This window comes from Triticum dicoccoides, chromosome 7B (genome assembly GCF_002162155.2).
Source record: "Triticum dicoccoides isolate Atlit2015 ecotype Zavitan chromosome 7B, WEW_v2.0, whole genome shotgun sequence".
Taxonomy (NCBI): domain Eukaryota; kingdom Viridiplantae; phylum Streptophyta; class Magnoliopsida; order Poales; family Poaceae; genus Triticum; species Triticum dicoccoides.
Genome location: NC_041393.1, coordinates 156676125 through 156687699, shown reverse-complemented (window position 1 = coordinate 156687699; position 11575 = coordinate 156676125). Strand labels below are relative to the sequence as shown.

Genomic DNA, 11575 nt, shown 5'->3' with positions numbered 1-11575 from the left:
CCACATTGCCATCGTCCGTCCTTGTATCCAACCTCTGCATCGGCAGATCTTCCCCTACCCCCGTCGTCTTCCTTCTCTAGTTGCCATGGCAACTAGATCAGATCGCTAGCACCCACACTCCCCATCGACGGAAAACACGGCAACAAGCACACAAGTTAGAAACCTATCTCCTCCTCGTTCCCCAACCCCCCCTCCCCCCACCCCCTCCCGTCCCCACAAATTTCACTTGTAGATTTCCCATGTAGATGGCAACTGGATCCACAGTTCCGGTCGTTCATGTTTATTCTCATCTGCCCTCCAACGATCAAAAATTTGCCATGTTCTATCATGGATCTGATCTAGAATTTAGGTTCCAGATGCTATCAGTAGGTGTTCGAGAAGGATGTTTGGGATTCACTAAGAACAGGGCAGAACAGAGCAATTTGGGCAGTACATATAGGGAGAAAAAATAGTTGCCACCTATCTATGTTGTCAGTTGCCATCATGTTATGTTGTTAGTTGCCATTATATTGTATTGTTAGTTTCCATCAGTTCAACATACTAGTTGCCATCCAGATTGCAGAAAGAGGATGAACATGCATGCCCTATCATCCGAAAAATGCATACAATGATTCCTACTTTCCATGTTGTAATAGTTGTTTATGCCAGAAATGTGATAAGATTGCCATGTTTCCTTTTATGTGCAAACATCAAAAAATGGAATTCAAATAATAATGCGTTCTTATTCGTGCAGTGACTAAAAACACAGTGGGAAAAGCAGAGAAAATGAATCATGAAGATAGGGCTGGTCCTTGGTTTTCTGGAAGGCCGCAAGCGCCATCTTGGGATGCAATAGAGTACAATCAACTCATTTCCGCAGGACCATTGCTGCCACTACTAGAGCAGTATGCGAGCTTAGGTACGATACATGATCAAAAAAGGACAGCTGACATGTTTGTGGACTTCAAAATGGTATTCTACTTATGTACTACAATGACATTGTTCGTAGGTTCTTATGACACAACCACACAGGCAGGGATACCGTGGCAAGCTGGAACACAAGGGGCTATCGGTGATAGATATACGGGAAACCAACTTCAAGTAGCAAATGTGGAGAATCAAGGTTACGCAAAAGAAAATAACATGTTGATGTGGCGAATAAAACTTGCAAGGTTGGCAAGACTTACGAGTATTTTGCAAAAACACAGGACCATCATGCAGCACGTGGCGATAGGTGGCAACCGGATACCTGCCATCAACATCGTATGCAGGTGAGACATATGAAATGATCTTGCGGACAATGTATCAGGAAATGAAACTAGATGACATTAGTGTTTGCATGGTGTGACGATAAATAAAGAAAAGATGGTAACTTGAATTTGTAGCTGATAGAAATAAAAAAATGATGGCAAGTGCAAATGCCATGCCTGGACAGCTGTATTTGCCATATGTGGACAACTGCGTGTGTCAAATTAAATGTAGGACTGAAAGTTGCCATATGTAATTGCACGCAGTTGCCATGTCTGTACAACTGCAGTTGCCATGTATCAACAACTGCAGTTGCCATGTCTGTACAACTGTAGTTGCCATGACTGAATAACTGCATATGCCATGTTTTAACAACTACGGTTGCCATGCCTGAACCACTGCAGTTGGTCAATGCTTGTCAACTGTAGTTTCCTTGCATGCTGGACCATGTTTGCCATGATTTCAAAGCTAACTTCCACCTGATCGCAGGTTGTTATGGTGCAACCACACCAGCAGAGGTCTCGTGGCAAGCTTCACCATTGCAGGCCATCGGTAATCAGATACAGCGCACCAAATTGAAGTGGCACACCAACTTCGATTAGCACATGTCGCACAACAAGGTAATATATGAACCAAGAAAAAATAATGCATTTGCTTTGTGCAAAAGCATTGAGAAAGTGCATTGTCACGGTGGTGGTGGCAAATGCCACCAAGTGAATAGGTCCATTAGTAATCTAGGATCATCTGGATTTGTCAATTACTGTCTATGTGTATTTGCCATTTGTGATTATCTGCATTTGCCCTCTGGGCTCATATCTAGAATGCAAGTTTTGATGTTAAGATGTTGGTTGCCATGACTTGGCAACTGTAGCTGGCATGGCTAGAGAACTGCAGTTTCCATGCATGGCAAATTGCAGATGCTCAAGACTTGCGTATATGAATGATATCATGCCAAAAAAGGATGGGTTACAGTTGCCATGATTTCAAAGTTGAACATTCCAGCACTTTATACATGTAAATTATACATCTGCAGTTGTGTACCATATTTCAGATGCAGTTGCCATGAACAATCGAATGCAGCTACTATATTTCATTACGATGAGTATGCCATTCAAGCAATACTGCTTATACACGTACCTGATTTTTTGTAGGAGCTTCAACTACAATCAACAGCGGCGCAGGAACATCTACCGCGAGAACCTCAGAGCACACTGAAGGAGCATTCCACGAGCAAGTCACCAATGCTACCACAAACAATGCAGAATCAGTGTCAGAAATGGAAATCATTATAGCAATGACGACAAGCACGCCTGTGCACACCAGCACAAGCAACACTCAAGCAGATGAAATAGTTGCCAATACTGAAGTGAATGCTGAAACTGATGACGAAGCGCAAGGGGAAGAAGAAGATGGACAATCGAAAATCATGATACCTCAACCACCATATGTTGGGCAAAGGTTTGGTTCGTTTGAAGATGCCAAGGAATACTACCAGAGATATGCAATGTTCCATGGGTTTGCGGTGAACACAGAATACCATAGGAAAAATAAAAAAACTAACAAGTACAGCAGAGGTGAGATAAGGTGCTACAAGGCACGAAAGAACAAGAAGAGTAAAGGTGTTGTGCCTGTCATGCCGGAACAAAAGAGAGGCATCATTCTCAAGACGGAATGCCCTGTCCGGATGAAGCTAAATGCAAATGGAGCATGGTGGGTGATCACCGAATATTTCAAAGAACACAACCACGACCTCATAAAGAAGTTTGACATAGTAAAATCTCTAAGCACCCACAGAGGATTTAGTCCCATTGAGAAGAAATTCATAAGGTTGCTACATGATTGTAACATCGGTCCACCAAGAATGGTCCAAATATTGTCCCTGATCCATAGCGGAGATGGTAGTCTGAGTAGCATGCCCTACATATCAGAAGACATCACAAACCTAAAGGCAAAGTGCCATAGAGAGAGCAGGTTGGCTGACATAGAAGACACAATAGCCTACTTCGAAGAGAAAGCAAAAGTAGATTATGATTTCTTCTACAGGATAAGATTGGACAATGAGGACAGTGTCAGAAACATGTGTTGGGTGGATGGTGCTGCAAGAAGAGCCTACAAACATTTCCGTGATTGCATTTTGTTCGACGCGACATATCTCATGAATATGTACAAGATGCCATGTGCTCCATTCATAGGAATAAATAGCCACAATCAGTCCTTGCAGTCCGGTTCCGGTCTCGTTCGGAATGAAGATACAGATGGTTACACTTGGCTATTCAAAACCTTCTTGGAGTGCATGGATGGACTTGCTCCGATGAACATAATAATAGACCAGGATTTTAGCATGCGTGCAGGCATAGAGGAGGTCTTTCCGTTGGCAGTGCATAGGCACTGCAGGTGGCATATTATTAAGAAGGCTAAAGAGACGCTAGGACCATTCTTTGATGATCGTCCAGGGCTACACAAAGGCATTCGAGTTGTGTGTGGACCCCAGCTTGACGGTGGAGGAGTTTGAACGGAGCTGGAAGACTATGATTGAAACATACCAAGTCCAAGACAATGAGACACTAAATAGCTTGTGGGAGAAGGGAATGTACTGGGTGCCGGCCTACTTCATGCACTGCTTCTTTCCATTTCTGCAGACTACACAATGTAGCGAGGGGTTCAATGTTGTTTTGAAGCGTTACGTGAGCCCTGGCAACTCATTGTTGTAGTTTGCCAAGCAATATTTAGCTTTGCAACAGAAAATACTAGGATCTGAGCTACAACAAGAAGCAAACACCGCACTCAAGAAGCCTAAATTGCTAACATACTTACCGATGGAGAGGCATATGAGCAAGATATACACCAACAAGATATTTAACAAGTAAGCGATTGATCTTACAGTCTTATTTGCCATGTACGACACGACACATTCAACATTGAAAAATGCAAAAACAGTAAATAAATATGTTTGCCATATCTGCTGATTTGAAGCTGACATCTGTAGTCAACACATGAATGCAAAACAAAATGAAAAAACTATGTAGTTGCAAAAACAAATATTAGTTGCTGCTTGTTGTGAAACAAAGTATAGCTGCCATTTTGAATGTGTTGTGGTTGTCATGTGGGATGTAGTATAATTTCCATGTATAATGCAAACTGTATTTCACATGTAAGATGAACTCATGTGCATTGAGAGCAGCATGATGCAGTTGCAGTACCATGAAAGATAGTAGTTGCCATGTAGAATGCAAAGTTGTTGCCATCTTTTGACATGCTGATCATTTGAAAGACAGTAGTTGCCATGTTAAAATAAACTGTATTTTCCATGTGAAAATAAATTGCATTTGCCATGTGAAAATAAACTGCATTTGCCATGTGAAAGAAACTGCAGTTGCCATGTGAAAATAAACTGCATTTGCCATGTGAAAGAAACTGCATTTGCATGTGAAAGAAACTGCATTTGCCATGTGAAAGAAACTGCATTTGCCATGTGAAAGAAACTGTAGTTACCATGTGAAAGAAATTACATTTGCCATGTGAAAGAAACTGCATTTGCCATGTTAATAGTCTGCAGCTGCCGTGGGAAATAATCAATACAAAGAAAATATGTGAAAAAAAGCATTCTCTGCCATCGTTGATTTTAATACGTTTGCTATGTTGTGATCTACCTCAACAAAAGTTGCTACAAAAAAGGATATAAGAATTTAACAAGCTCAAAACATGCATATTCCAGGAAGAAATAAAGCGTGCCAGCATGTACGTAGCTTACCAGGTTGACGAACATACCTACAAGGTGTGTACTCTTATGGGCATGTCCAATTCAGAACCTGAAGACCCGAACAAAGGAAGGAACTACTTTGTGAGGGCCTCGATAAACGAAGGTGAATACTACTGCCAATGCTGCAAATATGAATGGGACGGGATTGTGTGCTGCCACATACTCAATGTAATGGACATGCACGCGGTCACACAATTGCCCCACCATTTCATACGACGGTGGTGGACTTGGGACGCTGACGATGCGTTGGGGCCACAAACATCAACTGCAGTTTTGGTTGTACATGATGACAGACCAGAGGCAACCATGGACTCTGTGAGGCATGTTGTATTGACCAAGAACTATGCTGAACTAATAGATGAAGCATGCAAGAGTGATGAGACAGGTAGGGTGGCAGAAAAGCACAGGAAGGCCCTGAAAAGAGAGCTTGATGAGATCAAGAAGAGGAAGGCAGAAGAAGCCTTACATGGGTTCCCCCGCACTTCAAGTGTGTCTTCGTCCACGGGTCCATCCTCTGAAAACTCGGAGGTAGGGTACGGAACAGCAAGCACACGGACTCAGGTCAGGAACCCGCCCCGTTCCGTCACAAAAGGGCGTCCAAAAGAGATACGATACAAATCGGGGTTGGAAATTCAAGCAAATCACAAGAAAGCAAAGAAAGGGGCGGGCAATCCATAAGCAACTGTGGAGGATTATAACTTGGGTGTTGGTGACAATTCTGTAACATAGACGATTAAGGTTTAAAAATGTGAGAGTGAATGTTGGTGGACAACAGAAACTGAAGAAAATGCCATGTATGCACAACTAAATTTGCCATGTAGTTGCTACTAAATCTGCCATGCAGCTTGCACTGAATCTGCCATGTAATTGCTACTAAAACTGCCATCGCGTAGATTTCCATTTTCAGTCCACACATTTTTGTTTAAAGCGTATTGTATTGTATACATACTCTGTATGAACCAGTTGAAATGATCACGTGCAAAAACACGAGAGAGAACAGTTGCTTATGAACTACCGTGCTTACCGATACAGTTATCAATGCAAAAACCCAAACCAAATGAAGTGATTACTTGCACTAACTATGTGTGATCAACTATATTTTCCGTGTTTCAGCCATCATAAACACACTCAAACTCTCAATTGGTACTCACATTCACAAACACATACTAATAGTGAACATGAAAGTAGTTCTTGTCACACCTAAACAGGTTCAGGTCCACACTTATATTACAAACATTCAACGGCACATACACGCACCCACTATATACTACAGCTACGGGGGATGCAGTCATAATATAGCACACGGACATAGTTTCAAAGAACAAGGTGATACCTTACATTCCTCAGCCACAGAATGTAAGGTAGGCATGTGTATGGAGAATCACGTGATCACTTGTACTTCTTGTCCGCGGATTTGACATCTCCCTCTATAAATTCTCATGCTGAAGCCCGCTTGTTGAAATCTTCATTCATCAACCAGGTCCATGTATATATTTTACGGAGCTCGACAACCATTGCACCTGTGATCACTAGGACCCGTCGACCTTCCCACTTTGCAAGGTATTCCAACATGTAGAACCCGCAATCATGCCTAGAACGAAGCAAAATAGGTGAACACATGCAAACAGAAACATAATAAACTTTGATGAAGAGATGAAAATATGGTGAACACATGAAAAAGATAGTAATTACCCATTTTCTTGCTTCTCAGCCGTGGCGTACTCGATTGGAAAGTGACTGATCTGGACCTTTGAGTTTTCGTAATGACAGTTCTAGGTCTCTTTCAGGTTGTTGATAAAGAATTCAGCATGAGTAGTAAAGTCTTCATCATCTCCTGAACGGATTGAATCAAGCACCTCAAAACGTTGGTTCTTCAGGTCAAGGCAAATGACGTAGTGGTGACCACACTTGTCATCTGGGTCATTTGGTGCAAGCTCCTGGAACATGGGGAACATGACCTGCAAGTAAAAAAGAGGCAATAAAAAACATAGTTCACATCTAAAATAGAATGATTTAGTTGGAAAAATGATATGTAAAAATATTGCCACATGCAGTAAGAGATACATGAAAAGGCAACCATCAAGTGGCCAAGTGAACGCATGGAAAAGGTTCATTTGCCATGTGTAATTATAAGAAATTGCCATCCATGGGTAAACAAAGTTGCCCAATATTTTAAGTGAAATTGCCACATAAGTTGCATTAAAAAGTTCACGCTAATTTTACATGGCAGCTGTTGCCACATGAAACATCTGTCATGAATAGTATGTAACCCACATATGAAGTATAACTGCTAACAAAAACATAGCATGGAAAAAAATGTACAACGAGAAGGAACACTCACATATTTCTTCAGTGTGAGCTTAAAATCACGATGCGCGGCAAAATGCTTCCTTGGGATTTTATGGTGGAAGTCATCATCCCATATTTTGCAGGTCACGTTGTACTGCATGATCGTCTTGTCGGGACAAATGTCACATGCTTGTAGATGAAGTCAATCCCACACACAACTACATTCCTCGACATTTTACCAATAGGCCTCACAGACTCGGCAAGATCGCCCAGGTCGACGTATGTCGCTTCGCATTGTATGATTTTGGTTCTGTCCAAACATGAGCTGTATGAAAGTGATATAACATGAAAGAATCATGTCTACTAAAAAAATTAAAAAATAAACAATGCATGGCCAAAAGGACAAAAAAGCAAGTAAGCGGTTATGTGGTGTGGACATTACGCTTTCAGCTCCTTCATGTGCTTGCTATTCGACCTCGCATTTCTGAAATGCTTGACAATATCGTATAGTTGGGTATGCTCCTTTGTAGCCTTAACATCAGGCTCAAAGTCATCCACTGGTGGTGCATGAACTACCCTCGTCTACTTCACAGATCCAGGGGTTGCACTTCTGATGGTATCCTTAGATACTGCCTCACCAGGCACATCATAACTTGTTTTTCCCTGATTCCGTGAGGACATGATGTTTAATGCTTCTTGCTCAACCCTACGGTAAGCTTCTTCAAGGGACGACGAAATCTCCTCAAGGGTGGCTAGTAGAATAAAACAGTGGGATAAGAGACTTGGACAAGCAAATTGTTGTGCAGGAAGTTCAAAATGTGAAGTGAAAGTGCTGGTAAGAAAGTATCAATATCAACTGTTAATTCGTAAACAAAGTTGGCCGTGTGGATAGTACAATGTAGTTGCCATGTGCAGGGCACTTCATCTACCATAAGACAACAACTACAGTTGCCATTGTCAATGCACTGCAGTTTCCACATGGCAACAACTATGGTTGCCATGTGCAGTGCACTTCATCTGCCACATGGAAACAACTATGGTTGCCATGTGCAGTGCACTTCATCTGCCATATGGCAACAACTACAGTTGCCATCTGCAATGCACTACACTTGCCACATGGCAACAACTGCAGTTGCCATCCGCAATGGACTTAAGTTGCCATGTGTCAGCAACTACAGTAGCCATGTCCAAATGTGCTATAATTGCCCTGTATAATCAACTTAAGTTGGCATGTGGCAACAACTACAGTTGCCATGTGCAACTAACTACAGTCTCCATGCATCAACCTCTACATAAACCAATGGTTGGCATCTAGTAAAAAAATCAGTTGCCATGTTTATATGAACATCAACTACTAAATTAGGTAACCTAAAAATGACAACTACATGTGCATCCCATGAGATTTCCCATCACAGTTTAGAACCCAAAAAGTTTACCTTGCACTATGGGATCTGCAAACTTGACAGCCTTCCTGCCATTAGCCACTGGCTGCACCATCATTGGGACTGTGCCTGCCGGGAAAGTAAAGGCAACAGGCATAGGATCGTGCATTGGTTCATCCTGAGTGCGATCGATGCCAAGACTAAAGCTCGGTGGGGTGAAAGCCATGGGGTGCCTCTCCTGCCTACTAGCCGGATTGCGGATAAATTGTTTGGCATAATCTAGAGGTGACAGATCAACAAACATGTCTGCCTCGTCTGCTGCAGGATCAACAGGCTTGTTAGTAGGTCGGGGCATGCTGTCAGCAATCTCAATCACAACTTTCTTGCCTATCTTCCTATTTGGGCTGTAGGGGACACCAATGTTGACAGGAAGCTTGGAAGTGCACAAATTTAAGCTGGTGTTCTCCATGGCAGTAAAAGACGTAGTTTGCTCTAAACGTCCACCTCCTTCAGTAGTGCATGGCTTACCAGTTGCATCTGTAGTACTACGGACTTTTATCTTCTCGGCTACATTGTGTTGGCACGTGAAATCGCCGCGCAACACCAGGATATTTGTTGTGCTTTGGTGACGACGAACGATTGCTTTACGAGCAAAGCAACAAAGATTTCCTCGCTTTCATGGAGGAGAGACGACCGTTTTACAGCGCAAAACGGCAAAGATCAACCAAACCCTAGGGCCTCTAGGGCTCTACAGGAAGTAGCGATAGAAAATAGACGTACGTGAAAAAGTAATGTTTGTATTGATAGATCGATTGTTGGGGTTTTCCAATCGGCCATGGCCTTACATATATACGGCACGCTGGACTTGGCGTACAAGATTACAACTCTGAAGCTAAAACCAATCAGGACTAGCCTTTCTTGATTCGGTTACCATGTAGCATACTTCTACAAAAATGTACTTGCCAATCTAAGCACGTAACAAATCTAGGCCATATCCAGGTACATGCAGTCTTGCATATAGGAATAAAGCATTCTGGCCACGTCGCCATCACACTAAATATAGTGGCTAAGCACTTGAGCCCACCAAAAAAATACTAAATATTCCGGCAACATCGCAAATCAAACTAGATAATGGCCATCAGGACTAAGCATACTTATTCATATACGTAGATATATATCACTTGCATGCATCACGCCCATGGTCCAGTATAGCATATGATTCTTCTTAGGACTTGTATCTTCACCTTCCATGAAATTTCCTGTGGCAATACTTCAACAATGCATTAACCGATCAGCTTGATAAATCATTGATTTAATTTGGCTCATCACATACTAAGTAGCCAAATTATACCATCAACACATTGCTTTTGGCAGAAGGAGGGAATAGTGTGGAAGCAGGCACGTAACCAGGGTCACCTCTGCTGCTCTTAACTACCTCTGATGCATTGGATAACTATGCAGGATTCTTGAGGGGGCTATGCCGCCTAGGTGGCAGGCTAGCTCGCACAACGGTTGCAGTAGCAGACTCTGGGCCACCAGCAGCTGGAGCCGTTGTGAGATGAGAGTCATCTGTGGATGGCATTTCATTCTGAAATGTGGCTGCATCCCCTTCTTTCATGGGCACAGAAGTGCCACCAGCCACACGCTTGGAATCTGTATCACATGCGCGGGAATCTTCCTTGTTTAGGTTGAGCTCGGGAGCGTCCACTTCAACACTTGATGATCGGGTGGCATGGGTGACAACAACGTCTCTCATTGCCACCAGGGTAGGCAATATCTCAACAGTCCTGGCAGATACACACTCATCACTCCCAGATGTACGGATGTCTGCCGTTGTAGTCTGCACATATGTAACCGGTGGAGATGCGCGGCCCCTTACATCAGAGCTAGCGGAAACAATGAACGGTGCAGCAGCAGATTCGTCGACTGACAGCTCATGAATATTTGCATTATCTGATGTCGACAACTTGAATGCGTTCAAGTGGGTCTTTGGTAGTACAATTGGTCAAGCGTGCAGTAATCTTCTTCACCCTGCAAAAATAAAATGTGTCGAATGATAAACGGCCATTCAAGAAAACGCATGAAGAGAACAAAAAGGTGAGCATTAGAACAAAATAAATTGCCATGGTAGTCATCATAAAAATGAAAAATGAGTGATATGCCAGAGCTGCCATTTGAAAACAAGGTAAGGATGAACACACATGAAGTGTAAGCGGTTGAAGTAAGTGAAAGCTACCAGTTACCATATGAGTGGACAAGATTTGCCATGTGGTCTAGTAAGCAGTTGCCATGCAGAAGAAGCAGGAGTTGCCATAAACCAAATTTAGATCATAAAACAACAGTTCCCATGTGGGGCAGACATGAGTAGCCATGTGTCAAGTTAGACAGTTGCCATGAGAGGCAGACATTAGTTGCCACCAAAAATGGGTCAAGTAAAAAGTTGTATATGAATTATAATGCATCGAACAAAATTAGCATCATGACAATAAATAACTTGGAAAGCTCGTCATGTGCAATTGCCATGAAGAGAGTTCAAAGAGAATGCATTTCCATATCGTGACGTAATGAAGATAGCTCAATCACAAAAAAGTAGATAACAAACAGGGAGAACCCACCTCTTGGTTGTCTTCCTCAAGTCTTCCAGCACGACAGGATCCCCGGTGTTGGACTTCGATGTGCGAGGAGACGACCTAGTGGAAGTGGTGGCACCAGCAGTGGGAGCCCCCTTGTCCAACCAGACAGAAACACGGGTTAGCGTAGGTGCCTGTTTCTGCTTAACTGATCGTCCACCAGCTGTCACCTCACTACATGTACAAAAATGGCAAAAGTGAGCAAAAAAATGCAAAATATAAACAAGTGTGAGACACAAAAATCATGGCGCACATAGGAACGAAAAAAATCCGGGCTGTTAAAAAGG

The 11575-nt window shown here is 42.7% G+C and overlaps 1 pseudogene; it reads left to right on the top strand.

Moving 5' to 3' along the window:
* Positions 1–5665, top strand: part of LOC119338762 — a 128532-nt pseudogene extending 122867 nt beyond the window's left edge.
* Positions 5666–11575: the final 5910 nt, after the last annotated feature.